Raw genomic sequence first — 27,625 nt, 5'->3', positions numbered from 1 at the left:
CAGCTAATCCATGGCATGGTCATTTAGCATACCTATAGCCTTTGGCTGGTCACTTAGATATGCTAAATAGCCATGGCCATGCTCAAGGCCAGGGGGATGGAAAGGGATCTCCCCCCAAAGATGTGACTGGGGGGCAGGTCCCCTGAGTTACAGTGCCTGCATGGGAGCTGGGAGAAGATTGGCTCCATGACATGGGGTGACACCTGCCCAGACCCACGATGGCAGCCCAGTAAAGCTGGAGAAGACAGCAGATTGAGGGCAAGTGTGCCCAAGTGTAGGAGGAGTTGGAAATGGGGCTGCAGAAGAAGATTGGCGTGGGGGATTTAAACCCACACACGGCAGCCATTGAGGGAGAACCACGCATCTTTAGCAGAGTGGAGACTCCCGCATCCCAGAGAGGGAGAACCACGCGGGCTGGACAGAGTGGGGACTCTCCCTTCCCGCAGCCCTGAGAGAGGGAGAACCATGCAGCTGTAGAAGTGCAGAGAGGACCACAGCTCTGAGAGAGGGGGAACCATGCGGCCTTGACAGAGTGGAGACTCCCGCAGCCCTGAGAGGAAGAACCAGAGGACTGCCTGAGCCATGGACTTCTATTTCCTTTCCTGAGATACAGTACTCTGGACTGGGCAGAGGGGGAAGGAAGGAAGGACTGTGTGTTTGTGGGTGTTTTTAAGGACTTTAGGATTTTTGATAAAGACATTAGGTCACTACTTGAAGTTTGTATAGCATTAAATAAACATTTCCTTTCCTTTTCACAAATCTCTGGCATTGAGAGACGTCTTTCCTAGGGCGGCAGACATAACAGACCCGGGGCCTTCTTTCAATAATAGTATATCGTCCCAGATCCCCCCTTGTTTGTTCTGTAACAGTACCCTTATACATCCATATTTCTAGTAAGGAAGGTCCTTAGAAACACTATTTCCAAATAGACTAGTACGAAGGCACAGACTGGCTAACTCTCACAAAGAAAGAAGTTTAGTTTCAAACTACCTACATCCCACATTATGTTAAATTTATATGCAACTACTTTAATTTCTTATCATGAACAAAAGGAAATCCTTCTTTTTTAGAAGACAGTACTAGACAAGACAGGTCTTCAAATCACTCCTGTAAGGTTTTACATACAAATTCAGGAATTCAATGGAAACATGTGAAAAATATTATAAAAACTGAGTAAAATGCTCAAAACCTAAGTGAAAAATCAAAAACAAGCATATAGAAACAGATACATGTGATCTAAAAATTAGAGTAATCAAACAAATATTTTAAATATTTTGATAATCATTCAAGATAATGATGAGCAATTTGTCCAGATATGGCAGTCTATGAGAACAGTCAAATGAAATTCTATAATGTGAAACTTCAATGAATGAAACTAATGTATAATAGTTAAATTTAACAGTAGATTAGGCAGAGCACAGATTGCTGGGAGATGAACTGGGAGATAAGAAATACAGATATTTTTACTAAAGCATGCAGAAAGAGACAATTCAGAAAAGAGCATCATAAACACATGGGGAATAGTAAAACATAAAAAATAGTTAATTTGTGGATAAAGAGTGAGACACAAGAGAGGCAAGGACAAAATTCATGGACACATACACAAGACACATGCACAGATGTCCACACATGTACGCAGACCTTCAAGGGAGCAACTATAAGTCTAAAGATCTCCAATTTGGGGAAAATTAAGAAATGCTACTAAGTAACCTATGCAGAAAATATTAAAATTAGAAAAATTAAAGTGAATGATAAAAATATAACATTTTAAAACATGGACTATAACAAAAGTTATAAGTTGAGAAATAATATATAGTCTTAACTACATGTATTTTAAAAAGAAAAGGCTGAAAATCAATATATTCAACATAAAAAAATAGAGACAAAATTAAGGCCAAGGGTAATAGAAAGGGAATAATAAAACCAAGGCAAAAAACTTAATTATATATAAAATATATTTATAAAGAGAAAATCAGCAAAGGTAAAAAGTGGTTATTTTAACAGACTGAAAATTTTGATAGGTTTGGCAAGATTCATCAATAAAAAATGAAAAAAGAAAAAGTATTAGTAATAAAGTAAAAAATAAAATATAACTCAATTTATGACTATAAAATTGAAATTTTAGAAAATGATTAAAATTTATAAAACAACACATATACCTTACTAATGCTAACACAGGAGAATACAGAAATCTGTTAAATAATTTGATTCAATAAGCAAAACCTTTCTCATAAAGAAAAATAAAGAATTAGGCAGTTCACTTGCAGTTAAGAAACTGGATTATTTTTCTCTCTTTACATTCTGGAATTTAATCACAATATATTGTTTATTGTTCTGATATTAATATAGCCCTCTGATAAATCATTTTCAATCATTTAGAACAGGAATACAAAGACTAACTTTAAACAGTAGTTTTACTTTCTGATTGTGACTATTATTTTTATTACTCAAAGATACTTTTTCATAAATAGGTAGAAAAATTATAATACTCTTTTCTAGGTGATATTCTATACATCATTCATTGTACATGAAGAGGTCTTTGTCCTGACTACTTTATGAAGATATCTTTTACCCTTGGAAATGCCAGCATCTGGCAGTTGTGAACTTACTTTGTTGAACAAGCTCTAATTTAGAGAAAATACCAAGAGCATACGAGTGATTGACCTTTAAACAAAGCCTTACCTTTTATTGGAATTTTTAAGTCTCTGTGGCTGAACTTCTTGCAAAGGACTTTTTTTCTTTTATAAATTATCATATGAGTAAGATTTAGTTTTTGCATTTGCAAATAATGTTACTTTGTTTATATAAAAATATAATACTAAGGTATACTTTGGATGTGTCAACAGTCACATTATCACCTGATCGCCATGTCCGAACCATGGGGTATTCCTTTTCCATGGGGCTACTTGTTTTGATCAGTACTAGTTGTACATAAAAGCAAATTGAAAAGTTCCATGTCCATTTTATGAATAACATCTATTAAGTATGTATCCTCTTAGACAAATCAATTTTCATCTGTGTCCAGGTTTCTGTCAGTGAAATGTAGGGTTTTTGGCTAATAGTCTGCTGAGCTTCTTTCATTGCTGTCACTGTATGTTATATATTTTAATGAGGATGAAATTATCCCCAAGGGTATAACATTTGTTTCTTTGGATGGTGGCATCGTAGGTATTACAATATATAAACAGATATACAGTAAATCTAGAGATTAAGAATAGGATGTCTAAGACAGGCTCCTTAGGAGATGATATATATATGTTTTAAAGTTGAGAGACACCTCTCAGTTCATTTATGTACCTCAATTTATGGGCTCAGGTGAAATCATTTTGACTCCTACCCTTCTCCCATTTACACCATATAATAATTATGTGGGTAGTAAGTAGATATTGCTTGTATCTTTCAGTCCTATTTTTGAAGTCATTTTATTTCTAAGAAATTACTTGAATCTTAAAGAAAATTCCCCTCAGGAATAAATTTATAAAAGGTAAAGAAAATGTTCTTACTTGATAATAAGTCTTTCTGTGCTAAGGTTTAGTAAATTATGTTAGTTCTGACTTACACGATATGATTTTAAAACAGAGCAAAAAATTGAGCATGATTCAAGTTATTACCTAGATATTTAGAAGCAGTGTCTTCTACTTTTAAATATTTGATACAAAGTATACCTATAAAGGTACTGCTCTTTCTTACCACATTTAAATCCATCATTTTGGAGACAAAATAAGCATATGTGTTTGTTTAAATAATTTTAGCACAGAAAGAATTTAATTAATTTTCCTTTGCTTTTTATATGGCAAATAAAAAAATAAATAAAAATCAAAGTAAATATAACAAGGGACCCTGCATAACAACACATTTATTATCAAATGCAATCAGTTTTCACAAAGGCTTAATGAAATTATACTCTTGAAGAGCTTATATTTTAAACCATTGAAAAAGTTAGGTATTGAAATCACAAAGTTATTAGTATGAATCTCAAGAGCCCAAGAGAGCGAATTAGCCTCTATTGGCTGCAAACCACCACCTGAAGATGCTAAGTAGGTGGCCCATGCCAACCTTCACCTCCCCAGTTTGCAGGGAGCTGTAAAGGAAGCACTTGCACTGCCTTCCTGTGGTTTACTGACCAAATGGAGATTTCCAACAAAAACCAATTTATCAGTAGTTTTCTGAATCTTAGACTAATAAAAATGGTTGAGATGCAGTTCATTAAGTGAATAATTAATTTAAGTTCTCATTACACCACAATTATGATGCTATTTTACATATACACATACACACACATACAGGTGTGAGATACCCAATATAAATACATAATGAGGATGTTAGGGAGAATAATGTCCCCCAAAGATGTACATGCTCAAATCCTCTGAATCTGTGAATATATTATATAACATGACAAGGAAGATAATTCCTCTCTGCAAATGAAATTTAGGTTGCTAATCATCTGACCTTAACATAGATTATCCTGAATTGGGCCCAATGTAATTTCAGGGGTCTGTAAATGGGGAAGAGGAAGTCAAAAGAGTTGGAATTTGTGAGACAGGGTCTTGAGGAAGACTCAACTGACCATTGCTTGAAGGCTTTGGCAATAGAAAGGGGTACAAACCAAGGACAAGGGCAGCCTTCAGAAGCTAGAACAGGCAAGAAAACTGATTCTCTCTTAGACCCTCCAGAAAGGAGCATAGCTCTGCCACTGGATTTTAGTCCAGTGAAATCATTGTGGATATCTGTGCTCCAGAAATATGATAATAAATTTGTTTTAAGGCAATAGGTTTGTAAGCCAATAGAATTTATTTACTGCTGCAATAGCAAAGTAACATACAGTGATAGATTTTTAAAGAAATGTTTTGTAATAATCTTATCAGACGTGAAGCATGAATTCATGAAGGCATCCTTCTTCAAGGACTGACAATATGTATGGTTTAAGTCACTAATGTATCTTCTACATGAATTTTGTATATCAGAAATAGGCATGGGAAATGTGATTATTTTTGAATCACTTGGTTGTGGGCACTTCTAAGGTAAATTAGCCCATCTTTAGGATATTGTTCTTACTTTGCAAATGTGTAATGGTTTTACAAGTGTGTGTGTGTATATATATATATTTATTTATTTATTTATTTATTTATATTATGCATATGTGCTAGACATAAAATTCATCAATTATCTGCTATTTTTGTTATATTTTGGTTAAATAGGGCTATTATGAAAAGGAATGTTATTTTGGGGGTACATCTGTTTGTTTAAAGAGGACAATTTACACATAACAGAAGATAAACTCTTTTATCTGTCCTCCCTTATAGAGAAGTGTGGATGTTAGCGAGTTTTAAACAGTGAAACATCAATTATTCTTAATATGTATATACTGCCATAAATGCTCTGGTATCAGACCTCCTCAAGGAAAGGAGAATGCATGGTACTCACATAGTGCTCAGAGCTACACAAAACCATTGAGATGTAAAAGTTATCTAATGAAATTTTTTGTTTTAAAAATGAAAATACTGTGGTACAGAGAAAATGCTAAAGAAACTTACGCACTGCAAAATCTTAGGTATTTTTTTTCCATTTTGGTAAAATGAAATTAGATTAAACATTCCTAGCTCCATCTAGTTTTTTAAAGCCTGTTTTTATTGTACATGATGGAAGGAGGTTTTGCAGTTATAAGCGTGTCAAATGCTGAAAGGCATTACTCTGATAGACTCAGCAATTTTTGGAGTTGGAAGGATTTTGAAAGTCATCAAATCCATACATACTCAGTAAAATTCAACAATATATTGAATAAACCATTAAAATTTATAGCATTCTTCATTTGTCAGGATATTAGAGATCTCATTTATTAATGCTATGACATAAATCCTTTTAATTTTGTCTATGTATTTATAGTTAAAGTAAGCAATACTAGATTGTTGTATTGCTTTGTTTTTTGTAATAAAATTGTTTGGGCTTGAAAACTATGTGATTTTTTTAGTTTTCAAACACTTTTACTTTTTAATAAAATAGAATTTGGAAGAAAATACACAGTATGTGGCACATAATATAAGTAGTATTTTGTGAACATTTTGCTTCAATTATATATGCTTTACTTACTGAGTTGAGGGACTGAGATTTTAAATGAAATACATCTTACCTTGAGTAGACGTACATCCTGTTTCTTGTTCCTTCACAGTCAAAATAGGTCTAAACTCATCTAGAACATAGTGAAAGAGTAGGAATAAGAAATAACATTTTAAAATGTCTGCTACATATCCCATTATTAATCCTGGGCTTGAAAACCATTTTAAATCTTGCCATTCTCTGTCCCATTTCCAGTTGGATAAGAGGGATACTGTTATTCTCATTCCTTAGGTTACTATGTTCAACATGTGGTTTTCCCCATCGCAGCCTTCAAGTTTACTCCAACTTTCTAAAGAATATATTGAGAACAATTTTCTTAATTTATTTTAAAGGCCAGACATCTGTTTGTATTCTCATTAATGTCAATACTTTTTCAATGAATGTGATATAATGAGTGTGATATTTAACATATAAGTGTAATAAAAACTACAATCTAATGAAGATGAGAAAAATTTTAGGTTGATAAATTTAATCATTTATGTTCATTCATAGAAAGGGTAAAACCCGTTTGTTTATTTTTATCAGAAATTGAGTTGTCACAGCTGAATTTCCCTGTGCTTGAATTTCTTGAGGATATTTTTTAAAGTTAATTTTAAAGTAAAAAAAATAATCAACTCTCCCTAAACATAGTTTAGACAGAGAGATCAGGAAATAGGTAAATATCACTTTGAAAATATTGCAGTATTATCACAGAAAAACAGGCTATGCTAATATTTTTTTCAGAGAAAAAACAATGTAAGTCTTTCTGTTCAGGCAATCTGTGAAGCAGAAAACGGAGGTGGGGAGGAGGTATTGAAAACTGGAAAAAATGTGTGAAACCTCTTCTGTGTCCTGAAACCTGGGGCTAAAGACATCTGTCTCCTAAAGGAAGTTGTATCAGTTCTGCTTTAATGTGGATATACTCATATATGATACAGGTTTTTAAAAAGAAATTTATGGCTGAAATTCAAAACACATGGAAGAGTGAAAGCAGAAAATAATTTTTATTAATAGCTCTCCCTTTCTTGTCCAGTTTGAAAACACAACACTCACAGTTAATATATGTGTATTCATGCATGCACACATGTGTGTAGTAAAATGAATTACATATATATGCATTTTTTTACTAAAATGAATTTTGAACTGGTTTAAAGGTAATAATATTCACCTTTATTCAGGAAAAGTGATAAATACTGGAGTACTTTTAATATTCATTTTTAAATGTAATTGAGACCTTCAGATGTTAATATGCATCTCTCAGGAATTATTATGCTTTTATGGAAAAGTGGGAGGGGTATCTAACAGTAATTCTTTTGGACACCATGGAAAATAAAGAATAATATGAAGCATTATTTTTAAATGCTTCAGTAACCATCATTACAAAATAGCTATAAACTAAGTAATCCTGCCTGAAGTTGAACTTTTCTTTATTATTACAATTTTAATAAAGCAATATGAAAGAGGACTCATTGACTTTTTTAACTGTATTTTTCCACTTCCATTTATTCCCCATACCCTCTTCCACATCCACACATGCCTCTCCACAATCACCACACAATTGGCCCTGTCCATGTGTTGTTTCTCTTATTCTCTATCCCTCCCTCCTCCCACCCCCATCCCCACACAGAACCTCAGTCTGCTGTCTATGAGTCTGTCTCTATTTTGCTTGTTACTTCAGTTTGTTCGTTAGATTCTACATCTGAGTAAGATTGTATGATATTTGTCTTTCTCTGGCTTGCTTATTTCACTTAGCATAATGTTTTCTAGGTCCATCTGTGGTTGTCACAGAGGGGAAAATTTGCCTTTTTTTTTACAGCCAAGTATAATCCATTGTGTGGAAGAGGACTTATTGACTTTTAAATTCACTGTCTAAAATGTAAACTTGAATTTTTGTCTGTAAATTGGGAACATGTACTGGATAATTCATTTTAAAAGAACTTATGTGCAGAGTTTTAGGAAATACAACAATATGGGACTGCCCAAAAAGACCATATGGTTTATACTGTAAAATAAAAAAGACATTTTCATTTTCACCAGTAACTTTATAGATTTGGCTATTTTGGGTATGTCAGCTATCTCTTTCATAGTATAACATTGATCGTTCTCAATTAATGTCTCGATTTGATTACTATCAACTTCAACTTGTCTACCCAATCATGGGGCTTTGTTCAGTGAGAAATCTCCAGCATGAAACTTCCCAAACCACTTATAACATGTTCCATCAGTCACAGCACCTTCTCCATACAATGGACAAATCTTTTTTATTTTTTATTGTTTGTGCGTTTCAGTTGCATTTTTACATCTCTTGAAATAATACAGTATAATATGCTGAAAATGTTACTTTCTTCCATTTTTCAATATTCAAGTGGCTACACAAAAATTCACCAATTTTGATGATTTTTTTAATGCATGCTAGTAGGACAGTGATCATAGTACAATCTAACAAAATTGTTTTGAATGAGGTTAAAGACAACTAAGTGTTACTAAACAATCTTATGGAAAAAAACAAAAGAACTTTCTGGCTAACCAAATATGACACTAAGCATCAACACACCCAATGTATTAAAGACAACAAAATCTTATGTTTAGTCAAAATAAATGTTAAAATAGATGTTTCTAGTGCCTTTTTTCCACTAAATTCTTTGGGAAATTATGTACCCTCATATTTTATAAGCTGACATTTCTCTAATATGGCCCACATGCTTCATGTCTTTAGAGATAGGAACAAAGCCTTTAGGAATTACCCTGTGTTTCATTTTACAAATATGTTTATCCAGAATTAGTGTAAGGAAGAAAAATAAGTAAAGTAATAATATATTATCTAAATTGACCTGTCAACTATATCTGAAAAGGGTCAAGTGCAAAGGTTACAGAAGACCCAGTGATTGTTAGGACTCACAAGCTTCCATAGGGAGTACTGACATAAAGCTTTAATCAGAGTAAAGGGTATATAGCACAGCAGGAGAAAGATAGAATGTTCCATCATAGAGGGTCTGGCACTTCCAGGTGCAGCCCCAGGTTCATTTCTCAATTACAGAGGAAGTTCTTTGTGTTCACATTATAAGCCAGCAACACAGATGTCTTGTTTTGGGTTTCCAGTCAAAAGTTTATATCAGGATTTTTTTACACATTTCTGGTTATGTGGCTAAAGGTAGGCTACATAGGTTGTAATGAATTGAACGGAATATAAACCATCAATGCATCCCCAAACAATGGAGACCATTTGGCACTGGGCACCAGTAGGGGAGTTTCAAACTGTAAGCTGTGCTTTATAAATAGCTAACATATCTCATTCTTATCATGGCCCAATGTCAGTATCAGGCTTCCAGGCATCCCTGGAGATAAACACAGAGCTGATCAACTGCAGCTGTACGATAAACCTATCTTACACACAACTGGTGTTCTATTTCATTGAAAAGAAGCAGAAAGGCAGAACCAATAATCAGTTTTCCCAAGTTTATTGTTGAGAGCTGGAATTATGACAGATAGTTAATGCTGAATCTTCTAATGGAATACAAACATCTTAGGAAAAACATCTGATATTTTACATTTGATTAGCATTAAATAGCCAATATAGTCATAGTTCTTTTGGCCAGAATGAGAAACATTTGCAATGACAGTGAGGGCCTTTATGCTTTTTCCATTCTTTCTGAGAGCATTGAGATCACATAGTAACCTCAGACAAGGACAAAGAAGATGGAAGAACAAAGAAGGAGAGAGAAGAGAAAGGCAGAGAGGCAGGAGAAACTAATTTATGCAAATTGTAAATGCCTAGTAAAAGGTATGTCTTTTAGCAATCTCCTCAAGTGCATTCATGTAAAATGGGAAAGAAACTCATAAATTCCAGGAGTTATATATTAAGTATTCACTAATGATAGAATATTAATTATCATAAGAACATAAGGATAGTTCTCACTGGTGCCAAAACAATAGTGAGAATCTCAGTTTACAATGGCATCCAACTTAGCCTGTGTAGCAGATTTTATAGTCTAAGATTTTATAGTCTAGACTATAGTCTATAGTCTATAATAGTGTATATATAGGTACTTAGTAAATGTAGTAACTAGACAATACTTGTGTGTGCTGGTGGGTGCTCTGCACACTCTAGAACTCACTGGCCTAATTGGATTCTTATTCTTATAAAAGGTTAAAAAAATTGCAGGCAAAATCATGGTGTTGAGGAAGCTAATTGTAAGTGAATAAGGCCTGTAGTAACTATTTATAATTAGGAAGAGGAAATATCTTTCCAGACCCTGCCTTTCTCACTTCAGTTTTCATTGCCTTATTCCAAATAATACCATGTACTTCCAACAAAGCCATTTGTTCCTTGCTTTTAAAAACTGAATGCCTCATTTGTTTTTTATTTCAACTTCACAGAAAGAGAAACACACTTACTATGGGGGGTTGGCTGCGTCATTGAGACTCCTTTGTGTTCTTTGAGCAAAAACTGTAAAGAAAATATATTTTCATTCTAGGATTGCTAAAAATGTAACTGATGATATAAAAAGTTGCCTTTCACCTTTCCACTTTTGTTAGTGGAATCAAAATATTCTCCAATTTTAAGATGCTTATACCATCACACAATAGTATTGTAGTGATGTGACCATTTACCATATTTTGCCATGTATAATACACACATTTTCGCCCAAATGTTTGAGGGAAAAATAAGGATGCACATGATATATGGGTAGTACTAATTCCATATCTATATAATTGTTTTGAATTCTTTTATTTAAGCTTATGTGTTAAAAGTGTAACTCTAGAAAGCAATAATATCTGTATGCAAAATAATACCCTAGAACACAACAATCATTTTTTATAAATATAAATATATAAAACATGAATTAAAAATTAAAACAAAAGATTATTTTCCTGAAAGTATGGGCCAAAAATGTGGGTGTGCATTACACATGGGAATGCATTATACACTATACATGGCAAAATATGGTACATTTGCTCTGGAGATGGCCTGGCCTGACAAGCTTTTCATCTCATGATTTTAACACAGGTTGGAATAACTGGGTGAAGTATCACTCTTAATTGAAAGTAACTCATTACAGATTAGAGGGAGCTTTCATATTCCTCATTCAGTATTGACATCTTCCTTAAATTCCTGTCTAGAAGATGCAATTCAAACTATGAAAAGTAATTGGAAACATGGCATTCTAAAGTAGATATTTATTGCATGCTACTTTTCTTTCTCTGGGCTATGAGTCCAGTTTCCTACTTCCTCTGTGTTTTGAGTGCTTACCATTTCTTTTGTTTCTCAGTTTCTGTTATTAGTTCTCACCACTGAGAAGGGTAAAAAACATCAAATTTATTTCCCGTTCACCTGGGTATTGTACATCTTGAGGAAAGAACCCCAATTTATTTTAGCTAACTCACAAAGGAGTGACTTTGAGAAACAAAGAATCCCAAGAACAAGAGCTCCTATATTTAAACAGTGTCTGCTATATCCAAGGTTAGATTTTCTTGGATCACTGAGGTAATTCACAATATCTGTTCCTGCTGGTAGTAAATCTTAGTAGATGCTTCTTTGTATTTAAGCCATTCATGAATGCATCTGTCTGAATTCAGGTGCCAAGAGGCTGCAGAGCATTGGGAGTGATAGATATCAGGAAAAGAGGGCCCAATGGGATTCCCAATAAATATGAATCCCTCCTTCCCTTACTTACCAAGACATCTGAAGGTGGTAAGGAGACATGATCTGATATTAATTCCGTTTTTTTTTTCATTTATCCACTCAGCAAATACTTATCTAGTGCTCACTTTGTGGTAGGTGCTGTTATATATAGGTACTGGAAATACAGTGTCCTCATAGAGATTATATTTGAGTGGTAGGGGACAGGCATTCAATTAAAAATGAATATATAAATGAAATGAAGTTAATCACTGTAAAGTACAGAAGAGAAATAGGGAAAACTGAGAGGAAGGATTTTTAGTTATTGATCAGGAAAGGCATTGTTGAGGTTATAATTAATAAAATATCTGGTCAGTGGAAATGAAGATTTGTGTTTTGAGGGGAGAAAAACATTCAGATAGAGGAAAGCAGAGGAAGAGTTTGCTTGGCTCAAAGCTTAAACTTTGCTGGTGTTGCTCTGCCTAAATCAGCAATAGCACAGAAAACTATAAAAGCTTGACAAAGTTGTTCATAAGAGTTTTACATTTATCTCCATTCTTTTACTTTTCTTTTTAAGAATGTATTTGTATTACATTTATTGGGGTGACTGGTTAACAAAATTATATAGGTTTTAAGTGTACAATTGTATAATATAGCATCTATATATTACATTGTATGTTTACCACCCAAAGTCAAATCTCCTTCTGTCACCATATATTTGACCCCCCTTTACCTTTTACTACCCCCTCCCCCTCCCTCTGGTAACCACCCTACTGTTGTCTGTGTCTATGAGGTTTTTGGTTGTCTTATTTGTTCATTTGTCATTTTCGATTTTAAATTCCATATTTAAAGTCATATGTTTAACTTTTTCTGACTTGTTTTGCTTAGCATGATGTTCTCAGGTTCCATCTATGTTGTTGCAAATGACAATATTTCATCTACATTCATTGCAGCATTATTTACAGTGGCTAAGACATAGAAACAACTGAAGTGTCCTTCAAAGGATGTTTGGATAAAGAAAATTTTGTATATATATACAGTGGAATACTACTAATCCATAGGAAAATATGAACTACATTTTTCTCCATTTTTAGTCTTTGAAACTATCTGAAAAAAAAAAACTTGTGTGTGTATGTGTGTGTATCCTTACCTGAGGACATGCTTATTGATTTTAGAGAGAGAGGGGAAGGGAGGCAGAGAGAGGGAGAAGGAAACATTGAGATGAGGGACAACATTAATCAGTTGCTTCTCAAATGCTCCCCAACTAGGGATTGAACCCACAACCCAGGCATATGCCCTGACCAGGAATTGAACCCATGACCTTTGGGTACATGATATTACACTCCAACCAACTAAGCCACACTGGCCAGGGCACAAAATTGTATTTTAAAACTATTAATATGGTGAAGCAATTCAAATCTTAAAAAAATAAACAGAATATGCCAAATATCCACCTAGGTTTAATCTTACATTTTTGCCATGCTTTGCAAAATTATTTTAAGGAAGTAAAGCATCAGAGAGACATGAAAACATCTGTGTACCTGCATTTGTTTAGGGTTTAATGTTGCAAGTAACATTAAATAATGTGAGGACCACATTGCTAGATCATACTAGTGCCAAGAATGTGAATGTGATTTCTAGAATTCACTAAATCTATCAGGGAGTAGAAACAACACACCCCAAGTTAGAACAAAGAGAGTTCCCACAGTGAAAAAGACCAAGCAAGTAGGGAGGAGACACTCTACAAAAAAGCCTCATGTTGCTAGGTAATTAAAATTTACACAGGCAATCTACAAAGGCATAGATTTAGCAAGGAATAGCTAAACACATAGGTTGCCATGTTCTCTGATGATAGAATGAGATGCAAACACACAACAAATATCCTCAGCCAAAAAATGGTGCTCAGGCAGTACACAGCACAGAAGGCCTCAGAGATCCATCGCTAGAAGACACTCTGTGATCACCTACAAGAGTGAAAAGGATTGAGTACATGAAAGCGATTGAGTTGATCAGGGGATTATAAACTTCTTCCAATGAAGAGAAGGAAGGGCATACTTGGCCAAAAATTTACAGTGCCAGTGTTTGCTGCCTTAATGTGTAGTAGGTGAGCAGAATGCAAAAGATAGCAATCCTTTCATTATCTCAGAGTACAGCCATAGATCAGGAGTATTATGGGAGCAGCAAGAAGCCTAGCCTCAGCATACTTGAGTTCTTTAGAGAGGTAATACTTGATGGTGATTGTGAAGGAAAAGAAAAGAAAAAGAGAAGAGAAGAGAAGAGAAGGGAGGAGAAGGGAAGAGAAGAGAAGACCTGGGATATACAGAGTTTCCAAATGCTGATTATAATGTGGATCAAATGAAGCGCCTGGTAAATTGCAGCAGACATACTCATTAAGCCCAAGTAAATTGTCCATCCAATGACTTGTCCCAATAGTACCAGTCTTGGCCATAAAACCAGTTACAGAAATTATAAAATTCCTCCTCAGCCAGAAACTGGGGAGTCTAAAAATGAAAATGCAGATGCAAATTATAAACAACATTTTCAAATCTCAGGTCAACAGAGAGACAGGAAAAGTAAGATAACACAAGGACCACTGACAGGAAGAGAAGCTTCACAGGAGTGTCCTGCTTCTCATAGGATTGTGTTTGGCAACAGTTGACCCTCAAATAAAGAATTGTACATCCAATCTTCAGAAATCTGTTCATCTGAAATAGGATTTTTGGAAATATATAATTCATTATTTTTAATGGGTACACTTAATGGTTAGGTAAAGTTAAATAACAAACAAGAGGCCCACAATTATTAAAATGAATAAGACAACATAGTGAGGAAAGTCGTGGACAGAGTGAAATAAATACTTTCCATTGTCTCTAGAGCCTTACATCAGTCTTCAGACTTACAGCACCACTGACCCACAGAGGATATAACAATTGGACTCTCTAGGTTCTTCAGAGAATAACAGCCATAAAAACCAACATAACAGCACTTTCCAATTCAACTGTGGTTCTGGCTTTTCTTACATAATGTTTTTAAAATCTTTTAACCTATTTTTTAAATCTAAAGTAATAATGCCATTAAAGATTTAAGTCTAGGTGTTATTAGATTACCTAGTTGAGATCTCACATTTTCTTAATGTATGTATGATCAGAATGCATGGTGAGACAAAATTATTTTTTCAAATTTGGAATTGCCTTTGATTTGTTGCCATAATTAGTCTCTGAAAGGATTGTGCAGATTTTAATGTGCATAAAAGTTACTTGGGGATCTTGTTGAAATGCAGATTCTGCTTTAATAAAATCTAAAGCAGGTCTGAGGTACTGCATTTGCAACAAGCTCCCAGGTGCAAGGGCTTAGACTTCACTTTTACGATTCTAATTCAAACATCGTTCAGCTGATGGCTTTCATATTAAGTGAAGTCAAGCCTGGAGACAATGTCAAAAGAAATATGAGATATTACTGTAATTTTAAAATAAACATCATCTCATGCCCTGAATAAATTGAAGAATTTTCCCAAACAGTGCTTTTTTTTTTTTGCAGCCACATTTTTAGATCTGTGGAGACATAAATAGGTTTTTCTTTGTATGCTGTAAGCTTGCCTTAAACACTTCCTAATATTGTTTAATTAACACATAGCAATAAATAGGCCTCTGAAAGTTAAGAACCACAAAACAATAAAAGAAGTAAACCCTTTTGTTGAAAAGCTCCAATTCCCATGTTAAAGTCTCATTCACAGCCTAATTGTAACCCAATTACGAAAATTAAGATAAGTAGAAACAGCTGGAACAGAAGGCACTGGGAGTGAAGTGTACCCTCTGCACTCATTTGAAGGAGATCATTACCCAACTCTATAAACTGTGTGATATTTAATATGATTGGGCTAATTTATGTCCAAAAAAGAATGAGCACCTTATGTAAGCAAATGGACTGACCTATTAGCTCTGATTCTTGAAACACTCTATTATCTGATGTTCCAAATGTAGTTATGTGATAAACCTAGGAAATGCTGTTCATCCTCTTTCAATATATATTCACAGTATTCCTCTTTTACCTTTTGTTTAAGGCATCATGTTCTATGAGTATTACAAGCACAGATGCATTGGTAACAACACTGAGAAGTGTAATCTTCACTTGTATGTTTTGTTAGTGTTAAAGAGAAAATAAAGGCTCTGTTTGAATTTTAATTTGGTGATTACATAAATATAGTCTGACAATTCAGGAAACCCCCACACTAAGGAAAATCCCACTCTATCAAAGCATGCTATTTAAGAACACAAATTAGGCATCACAAGGAATTTTTTTTTCTTTTCTCTTTATTGTATCTATATGACAGGAAAATATAGTATTTTTGGTATGTACATCAGCATTATGAATAGAAGCTGAAGTATTTATGAAGAAAGTTTCAAATCTTCTTGGTGTGTTTCATTTTAAATGGAAACACAAAGATATTACATTTCTTACTTAACATCGTGTTTGGTTATCTATGCCTTCTGCATTTTGATTGGATAAATTAAGCAAACATAATAATGTATAATCTAAGTTCTACAAACTCCTGTTGCCCTACACACACACACACACATACACATACACACCACATCCAAATACATGCATGCAGGAAATGTGATCTGAAAAAGGGTCCTTGGTAAGGTCTGGTAAATTTGAACTTTGCACATACAATACCAATATGACTCTCCAATTTGATCAAAAGTGAAAAACAACTCATCAATCTCATGGGAGGTAGGATTGCTTAATGGAATTAGCCAGTGGTTCACTAGGCTCATCCTGTTTGATCTGATAACCCTAGAAAGGGAGTCTGCCAGGGCCAGTAGCTTCATGCACTGCTGTGGTTTACATTGGAACTATGTAGCCTGTTGGTGGTACAATTATTTCAGAGTTAGAGAGAGTTCCCAGATTCTATAAGAAAATTAACAACTGGGTATATTCTGTAATATCAGGAAAAAAATGATGTGTTTTCTGGTACATATGTAATATGTTATATTCACAGGATAAATGAGCTCTAATTCAATATCTGATGTAGCAATCTCAGATCCAGAAAAATAAAAATAATATATCTGAGACTATGACCAGATTTGCATTGATGTAGCAAATCTAAAGGTGAATTTTTTCCATTGTGTTTATGCTTCTAGACAATCTGGCACTTAATTATTGCTGGAATTTCTATTTTCAAAATCCCCAGGGATTAAACACATATAGAAATGTTCAGCTATTTAAAAGTGACATGGAAGCAATTCTGCATATCTTTCATGACTAACAGAAATACCAAAAAATGGTTTCTAACTAGCTAAGGCTGACAACTTTAGATTTATATTCCACAAGGCTGATTATTTATAGTCCATTTATTTCCATACTAACTATAGAACAGTCAATGAAATGTGACTTATTTTACAGATTGGTTATGGAATTAGTTTGCACATGTTTGAATTCTTTTCCCCAATAAAGTTATTTTTTTAAGAATCTAAAGAAAATCCTTGAACATGCATAATATTAAATCATAAATAAGGGTCGTTAACGAATAAGAATAGCTTCAAATAACATTAGTGAAACTGAAACTAGTCGGTGCTTTTTAAAGGATCAATGCTCAGCAATTAAATAGATAAATTAATCACTATTGAGATAATATAAATTAGGAAAAATTAAAATATAAAGCTGCTGTCAGAGAATGAGTTGATAGCAATTCTAAAAGTTTCATTACATGACATATGGGTCCATATATCCAATTTGTAAACTTCCCTGGGCTCCATAAGTCGCCAAGCACTCCCTACACCCTTAGCTCCGCCCTCCGTGCATTTTCCTACCTCAGACTCCAAACGCAGTCTGAGGAGGTGCAAACAGCATAGGACCTGTTTTGAGCACCGGGTACCAGGAGCAAAAAGTGCAGTGTGATGGAAGCTTCCACTGCCGCTGCTTTCTGTGACCGGTTTGTAGGAACAATTCAGACAGCACAACAGTGGCAATCATGATGGAGAGATCTACTGCAAATGCTGTTACGGAGAAACGTCTGGGCCCAAAGACTGTGATTCCTCGGTGCATCCATACACACAAAGTAGGCAATTGTCAGAGTTTGGGCATCAAGAGACAGTGTTCAACCTCTCAACGAATCCAAACAATTTCTAAATTCGCTCAGCAATAGAGAGATGCTGACAGTTGTTCCAGGTGTGGGGATTCCGTATATGCTGCAGAGAAGATCATTAGAACTGGAAAGCCCTGGCACAAAAACTATTTCTAATGTGCCAAATGCAGTAAGAGTCTTGAGTCAACAACTCTGAGAAAGAAGGTGAAATCTATTGTGAAGGTTGCTATACATAGAACTTTGGGCCTGAAGTCTTTGGCTACAGCCAAGGAACTGACCTTTGTTCATGCGCAGTGAAGGTGTAAACCGGAAATAGATCACACACTGAGCCTCTACATAATCTAATACTAAACTACTGTGAAATTCTACCAGCACTGAAGTATTACATATTACTGCCCTGTGCTTGGATAGGCTGGCTGACTACTAGGAAGAGAGCACCGTATCCCTTTGCTTTATTTGTCAAGAACCATTTCTTTTACATTTCCAATAAAACCTCAGTTTGGGGTAAAAATATATTTACTATTCAAGTATATTTTTAAAAAAACATTTAACTTTAAATTAATTAAGAATATAATTTAATTTATATTAAGTTTCAATCTTATTTGCATTGCTTTCCAATTGGAATCAGAACACCAGTTTCAATAAAGATATGTACATTTTATCTAGCTTCATTTTCCTGTTCAATTTTTAAAATACAAATAGGCTATAAAAGGCACCAATAGAAAAACACAGGTTTTCTAACTGGTCAAAGGTGGGTTTGCCCTGGCCAACTGGCTCAGTTGGTTCAAGTGTCTTCCTCTACACCAAAAGGTTGTGAGTTCGATTCCTGGTCTCACACATACCTAAGTTATGGGTTCCATCCCTGATAGGGTACATATGGAAGGCAACCAATCAATGTTTCTCTTTCATGCTGATGTTTCTCCTCCTCTCCCTTCCTCTCTCTGAAATCAATAAACACATCCTCAGGTGAGGATTAAAAAAAAAATAAGAAGCTGGGTTTGAGGAGTCTTCACTGATTGCAACTGCCATGGTTTATGAAAAGGATTGGGGAGAGAAACACAGAGATTTTCAGGGAACATAGATCTCTAAGAAATGGAGAATCTGATTCTTTCCAACATACAATTGACATTTTCTTCACCTTTCATTCCCTCAAAAATTTCAACAATTCTGTTCATTGTTGTCATATGTTCTCTCCCCTAATGATGGACGTTGAAATCTGCCTGTCACTTTGCTTATGATATTCCATTTTATTTAGAACACAGGTGGCAAACACAAGGCTCAAGGGCTGAATCCAGCCTTCCACCTGGTTTTATCTGGCCCAGCACCTTGTTTCTACCTGGCAGCAGAGCTGAGATCCTTGCCTCTAGTTAAGGAGTAGTTACATTTATACAGTCCTAACATTACATTTGGCCCTTTGAAGGCAACCGTGAGCCTCATGTGGCCCCGAGTGAAAATGAATTTGACACCCCTGATTTAGAACATTTCTCCCCTTCCTGTTCTTCTAAGAATAGGATATCAACCCTTCAACCATTAGTTATTTAACTATTCAAACTTCTAATTAACTTCTAAGTTTTTACCTCATTTCATGTAGTTTGAGATAGCTACATTAAAATGAAGTAACTAACAAATAGTCCCCAAATATCATAACTAATGAGTCCAAATATTTATTTTTCATCCATGCCACATGTTTGATGTTTGTTGGCAGGAGGCAGGTGACACATCTTCCCACATTTCATAAACTAAAGCCAATCACCTAAATGCATATAACCCAAACGGGAGTATGCGTGTGGTCCTACAGTGTGCCCAATAGAAGGACTGGCATTTGTGACCATCGCTGTGGTTGGTCATTAAGGGAGTAAAAATTGTCATAGTTATCATGACATGCCTTGGTTATACAGCTTTAGATTCTGTACAACCTGAACCTATTCTATGTCTAACAGCATCTAAGTTATTTATTACTAATTAGCATCGCGCCCTAACCTTCCTCTTAAGGAAAACAGGAAATCAACCATTAGGTAATGGTTGATCTAAACCCCCCAACCATTAAGTAATTAGCCATTCTCTCAGTCTCTAATTTGCAAAATCCCAGCACATCCTTGAAGAATAAATAGGCTTTTCAAATAATCTTTAAATTGTTTTTTAAACTTGAAGAAAAAAACATTCAGGAAGTAGTGAGCTTTTATAGTCAATGGTAAAACCACTTTGAAAATAAATGGTGAAAGTAAACACAGGTTAAGGGAAAAATCTATTGCTTGGATAATTAGCCTTCCATTTTCTAAGGCAGAGATATATTCAGACATATTGAAAAACTTATTATAACATTGAGGAAAAACCTAAATTTTGCACTGGATCATATAAAGCAAAAATAAGATCCCAGAAATAATTTCCATTTTATTTGACTATGGCATGCAAAATACTTACATTCCCCCCTTTCAGGGAAACACTCTTGTCTCTTGCCAAATGTAGAAGACTGCAGAGGTGTTAATGACAGATCAGATTATGCACCAAGAGAATAGTGACATGGATGAAGATTCCCATAGGCTGACAGCTCTGCTTTAGCAGGTAGTTCTTGGAAGGGAAAAATTAGGTTGTGTTATCATTAGTCATCGCTTTTCTAATGAACACTGTCTGGATCTGGCTGGCAATGCTCCCCACCCCCCTAGCTGTGCCCAATAAAATTACGTAATAAGGGTAGGAAGAACATCTGTCTTTTGTGTTGACACCACATCAGTGCCCAGCATACAGATTTTCCTGGGTGCTAGTCATGTAATCACATGATTTTCTTGTCCTTCCAACTGCATTATTTTGCAATTGGTTTTATGTTTCATGATTTTGCATTCATTTCAGGGAAGCTTATAGCATCTGTGTAGAGTAAGTGGAAGCAGCCTGGCTTGTTCACCCAGGTGTCTGGGTAGCTAAGGGAAGCTGTTTCCTTAGCCTTAGAGGGGCCTGATAACCAGTGTTCTCATAGCCTTGAGACTGGCTCTGATAAATGTTTCCCATACATGAAGTGGGCTCCCATGCACAGAATTATGTTGTGTTATATAATTTCTGGCATCTTGCTGGCTTTGTTCCCCTCTAGTATTTAAACAGGTAGGGACTCCCTGCTGGGGGTGATGATGATGAGAAACACACAAAGGGCAAGTGCCACAATGGGTGCCACACTGGGGAACAAGGGCCTCAACATGAGATATGCAGATAGACACTCAGCTTGCAGCATGAGTGGCTCTCCCACCCATGAATAAAGACATGCCAGACATTCCAACGGCTCCATGAATATTTTTCCATCTGCACAAATACCATGAACTTGTCAGGCCTTGAAGGGTGGCAACACAATCTATAAATTTTCATCTAACTCAATTTTCCTGCTCACATCTTTAACTATATAAGAAATATTTTTACATTAATGGAGATAGGTGGTATGTGGCAAAACCACTTTTCAGAATGATAAGTGAGAGGTTTTAAGAAAGCAAAATCATGTTTTTCACTTCTATAACAAGGAAGAGGGTTGGTCCTGTGCTCCTATTTAATACAACTTAAAGTAAAAGTTTAAAATTGTAAATTAATCATTAATATTACTGTATTGATTCTTACCTATTGCAATTCCCTTAGTTCCTTGAGCATAGTGGGATTCTTAGTAAACATTGCATCAGGAGAAAGGCAATCATCACTCTGTGCATGATAATAAGTTCTGATGTTAGATGTACAAGGTTCATGGGCTGGTGCTTCAAGAGAAAGGCCAATATTCAATAGACCACACTTAGAATAAGGAAAGGTTTATTGATCAAGAAGGCCCAGCTCAAGAAGCAGGGAGAAATAATGATCAAATCTGTTTTAAGAGAACTCAAAATTCAGATGTCTTGTAAATCAAGGGTAGGGAGGACAGGTGAGAAAATGTGGAAAGCAGGACCAATAAAATGGCTGTTGGTTTGCTCAAGATTGGATAAAGTATGTGAAACAGAATGGTATCACTCATGTCAACCAAGATACCTGCCAGTCAGCCATGACACTTTTGTTCAAGAAGGTAACTACTTTAGTCATGCCAAGCACCCTGCACATGACACCCAAGATATCGGTACACAACGGAGTCTGCAGAGACGGCATACCTACTGATAGAGCACTGTGGGCATAGTTCAATCAGGAGCCAAGAGTTTGGGTGTAATTGAGGTGGGCTTCAGAGCCACCACTGAGACAGCTGATTTCCTTCCTACATGAAAATGCTGCCCTTCACTACCATGATGGCATCTGCCGCCGAAGGTTCTCCCTGACCAAGCACCGAACAGTGAGGACACCAGAGAATCTGCCTGGTAAGATGCTGACACTTGTGGCTGTCTTTGGGATCTGATGCTACTAAGATTGTTAGGCTCCTTCATTAACAGGCTCTGCCTCTGCTTGTGTTTTATGTTCTTAATTTGCTATGTGTTTAGTAATGTTAATTTAGTACTGATTTAATGTTAACTTAGGATGGATTTTTGTGTGAAACCTATATTAATAAGCTAAGGATATCATAGTCGCCTGTGCTGGCTCACTATTATTCCTTGGTGGCAGGTAAGGAATATTTCAGTTCTCTGGTCTGGGAAGGCCAATGCACGTTCTGAGCCATCCAAACTTTCCCTTCTTGTTCATCCGCACCCTAGGGCTCCAGCGGGGGGTCAGGGGCTTTCAGGAAAGACTGCATTTACCAACCTTTTGGTCCGTCCTCCACAGACAGGAGGTAGGTCAGGACTGTAGTAGACAGACGCAAAACAGGAATCCAGGGAAAAATTGGAAATTTCTAAATCCCTTTGTTCCTGGTCGATCTCTTGACCTCCACCAATCTAAGGTCAGTTCTGGAGATACCCTGTACCACCTCTTCTAGACAAATGGGCTGCTCAAGCCTCAAGCAGAGTTTCTCTAGTTAATTAGCATATCAAAGCATGAGCTTTAGCCTGAAGGTCATCGCAGAGGGAAAGCCTTTCACTCTATTACACTGATATGTGGCAATTCTGTAGCCAGTTCAGGTCCAGCTTCTGAAGAACTTGATGAGGACAGATGTTATGACAAAATTATGTGGTGAAATATTTCCAACACTGATCTGCTTTAGACATTTGCATTAAGATCATATTTCAATAGCTTTCTGTATCACACTTCTATTTCATTAATAATAATAATCACCGCAGGAAATTTCTCTTCTGGGTTTTTATACTATACCATTTCTCCCATTGTTTTTATTTACATGGATAAAATAAGTGTTTATTGAGCAATTATAGTAAGTCAGAAAAATTGACCTTCAACTTTTTCACTTCTTTCCATTTTCATCATAGTGTTTAGCTAGCAATAAGTTTGCTTTCTTACAATAATAATAATATCTGAATAACTATAAAACACCACTACTGTAAAAGTATAAAAAAGAGCAATTAATGATGAATACCATAATTTTAAACACTTGCACTTTGATTTGGAAAATATTTCCTTTTCTTGCAATGGTTGAGAAGTAAACCCAAGATCTTAATGTCTCTCTGAATTTTGCTAGATGTGAAATTCTTAACAGAAATATAATAACTATATTTTATTTGTTGGTACAGGTTCATATTAAGTAGAAAAAAATACTGTTTGTTACTCATTCACAATTTAGTACTTTTGTACATATAAATAACATAAGTCAACGAGAACCACATAATACACTATGGATAAAATAGTAAACAGAGTCATGGATCTTAACAGCCTCTGGAAAATTAAGTAAAGCAAGTGAGTGCCATATGAGAAAAGCAGTGGTAACCTGTGATTGGGACTAGCTGTACAATGGTATGTGGCGAGGCTTGTCAGAAAAAAGTAGTGTTGAAACAGAGAGCTACACACGAAAGAGTAGTTTAATAAGGGGTTGAAGATAGAGTGCAAATGTTTGAGTAGAGCATGTACCTGTGTGTGTGCATATGTGGATATGTGTGTGTGGTTTTAGACAGAAAGACAATATGAGAGGCTAAAGGGACAGAGTAAAGGGATCTAGTTATGAAAGTCTTATAAGTATTAAGATATGAAAATCTTATCAAAGATCACAACTGGCTCCATAATTTGTGGGGGCTAATGCCAAATGAGAATATGGGGCCTCCTGTTAAAATATTTTAAGAACTTCAAAATGGTAGAACAGATTACTTAACCAATTATGGGGCCACTCTAAGAGCGGGGCCCTGTGAAATTTGTATGTCATATGCCCAGAAAGTCAGCCTCATCTAAGACTAGAAAACAATGAAAAGTCTTAAGCATGAGAATGTTAAAAGGTTATTTGAGTTTTAGAAAAATGTCTCTTCCTCCATTATAGAGGGCTATAAAAATAATTCAGATAATAGGTAATTTTGGTGTAAACAATGATAGTGGCCATAAAATAGAATGAATTAGAAAATTTCAGGGTGCAGGAGTTAGAAAAAAGAATACAAGAATTATGACATATTGGTGACAGAAATTCAGAGGCAAATTCAAGCATGAGTTTCAAGACATGTTCAGCTGTAAGGGATATAAAAAACAGAAAAGGATTAGGGTGTAAAGTGCTGTTGCCATCAAATCAAAATTTATGATAATCAATTGTACAGATGCTATGAAATAAAAAAGAGATCTACACTAAAAATAGAAACTAGAAATCATTGGTATTCCTAAAAGAATTTGAAGTGATAGGATTTTTATACTACTTAGACTGTGTACAGTGAGTAGAGAAAAAGGCTAAGTACAGAACCCAGAGAAAAACTAAAATAAAAATAGTAAACAGAAAAAATATCATTCAGTAAACTAACAAAAAATAAGAGACAGGTGAAAAACCAGAAAATTAGATAACATAGAAGCTTATGTAAATGTTTTTCAAGAAGTCATATGTTATCAGTGGTGAAAATGTTACTAGTAGGTCAAGTAAAATAAGAACTGTAAAGAGTTTTGTTATAAAAAATTCAAAGTGGCCTTTGATGAAGTTGGTTTCCATAGAATATGTGTATGTGTATGTTTATATAGGCTAATGAGGAAAAAAATTGTGTAGACAATTCAAGAAGACTAGCTCTGAAAATGTCAGAAATGAATGAGATGATAATAAAGTATGATTACAGAAAGAATAGAAAAGGAGTAAACTTGGAGTACTGAGGACAGGAAAATGTGTTAGACAGGATAATAGTTCCCCAAAGAAGTTTATGTCCTAATTCTGAAACCTGTGAATATGTTAATGTACATAGTGATGTGACTTTTGAGATATGTTAAATTTAGTGTCTTGAGATGGAAAATATTTTTGGACTTTTTGGGTCGTCTCGATTCAATAAGTGTTCTTATCAGAGTTAGACAGGAGTGTTCGAACTAGACAAGACGTGACACTGGAAGTAGAGATTGAAATCACACGAGTGCTGACTGAGGACCACAAGTGAGGAAGTCCAGGCAGCTTTGAGAACTTGGGAAAGGCAGAGACACACATTCTCCCTTAAAGCCTTTATGAGGAACAGAGCTCCCCCAACACCTTGATCTTAGTCAGGAGTAATTTTTAAGTTTTGACTTCCATAACTATAAGATAATAAATGTGTCTTGTTCTAAACCAAAAATCTATAGTAATTTATTGCAGCAACAATAAGAAAATGATACAGAGAAAAAATGTAAAGTATAGAAGAAGGGAAATCAAATGTGGGATAGTCCTGAGAAGCAGAAGACTGAATCAGAAGGCAACAAAGAGAGTTGAAGCCAGACAGAAGGAACAGAACCAGAGGATGAGGGTGTAGAAAAACCTGGGGTTTAGGAGGCCAGAAGAATTTCGTAGAATGTGAAAAAAAAGGTAAAGTGGTCCTGTGGAAAGTTTGAAAAAGGAAGCTGAGGTTTGAAGTAATTAAAATTGGATTAGAAAGAAACCGTGGAAAACATAGAGAATTTCCAAGAAGTGTCAAAGATCTTGTAGAGATGGAAGTATACATATATAGAACAGTACCTGCCTGCTAGGTTAGGAGATTTTATTTGTAATTGTTTATATGTTCAGATTCAGAAAATTCAGAGGCTTGGATTAATTTTTAGGAGGGACATGAGAGCAAAGGAAATTATACCATTGCATAAAAGAATGTGGCTAGTGGGGATTGGCATTGACTTCTAAATCTATCTGCTCTAATCTGTCGTTAAGAGAAGTTGAAGCCCCGGCTGGCGTAGCTCAGTGGATTGAGCGCGGGCTGCGAACCAAAGTGTCGCAGGTTCGATTCCCCGTCAGGGTACATGCCTGGGTTGCAGGCCATGACCCCGAGCAACCGCACATTGATGTTTCTCTCTCTCTCTCTGTCTGTCTCCCTCCCTTCCCTCTCTAAAAATAAATAAATAAAATCTTTATATAAAAAAGAGAAGTTGAGATACTTACCCAAGGAAACTGCTAGTAAAAAAGGCCGGTCTTGCACTCATAAACCCCTATTCATCCTGATCTCAAAGTTCATATTCTCGGCTACTTTTTGGGGCATCTGTTATTATGTACCAAAATTATTAGGATTGTAGAACTTAGTGGAAGACAATAGGAAAGTAAAGGAGAAGAAACAAAGAGATTGGAATTGCCAGATTCAGTGTTGTTTCTCCAAATAATCTTGAGTTGATTATTTTAACATTAACTTAGAATTATTCCCCAATTCATAAATATAACTATTGCTGACTACTTGGCATGCAATGCTACTCAGCATCCAGAATACTTTGCATATGATTTATTTAATAAAATAGACTAAATGTTTTGAAAAATATGTTTTACCTTACTGGTAATAATTAAATGCAGAAGAAACTTCCAAAGATTTATATAAGTATATATATTTAACACAAAATTATAAAATGCATTATCTGAATGTCCTGAAAATGGTTAATGTGTAGATTCTGGCTAAGGAAGAGCAAGAAACATTCATTTCTAGTCTGCTCAGCATCTCTGTCTTAAAGATCTTTTTTAATGTTACCTTGGTCAATGACTGGTTTTGATGGGATTGAACGTGACTTCACATGTCTGACTAATTAGAGTTCTCCATTCTATGGTCAAGTAGTTAGCCAAATATCATTGTATGTTCCATATTGGGACTTCACTGGAGATATCTGGAAAAAACACACACTTTTTATTTTACAGTCTGACATGCCAGGCTCCAAGGAACACATGAATGGGCAGTTGCCTGGGGCTACTTGTTGCTTTACTTTTGAACAGCCTCTATCTGAGAATGAAGTCAAAAAGAGGTGAGAAAGGGAGAGATAAAGATTCCCCATAACTCTGAAGATAGTGCTTGAAAGTACCGCCCTTTCAATCAGTAATTTTTTTTGTGCTGCCCATAGATTGAGTTTTGTTGTCTTTGATTTATTAAATTCAAAACCATGAACCCCACCCCCGAAAAAGACAACGTACATGTATGTTTTGCCTTTGTAAGCTTTGTATTCACTCAATGGAAAAATCTATGAGGAGTTTGTTTTCCCTCTCTGAAAGGTTTAATCATGTTACTATCTCAACAATTATTTCATATCAGAGATAATTTTTATAGTTTCCAATGCACAGAAAATTTATTTAACAAAGAGAAACTGTGTCTATTCAAATGATAATGCAGGAGATGTATCCAAGGGATTATGTTAGAAAAGGACCAAAAGTATGAATTTAAAAATCATAAACTCAGGAAAAAATAAGCACAAAGCTATAGTTAAAAATTTGAGGAAATGATACTGGTTTTTATTCACTAGAATGATCACAAATCTATATAGCAACATGATCCAAAAATAATAATATGTGGGAAATAATTAATTTTAGAAATTTTAATCCTTCTTATTAAATATATAATTAAGAAGGAAAGACTTCATAAAACATGGATTTATATTTCTATATTTAATTTGTTTCT

The sequence above is a fragment of the Phyllostomus hastatus genome, unplaced genomic scaffold (assembly GCF_019186645.2).
Source record: "Phyllostomus hastatus isolate PE091 unplaced genomic scaffold, TTU_PhHast_1.1 phas_contig_62, whole genome shotgun sequence".
Lineage (NCBI taxonomy): Eukaryota > Metazoa > Chordata > Mammalia > Chiroptera > Phyllostomidae > Phyllostomus > Phyllostomus hastatus.
The sequence above is the reverse complement of the archived record's forward strand: the minus strand, read 5'-3'. Positions refer to the sequence as shown.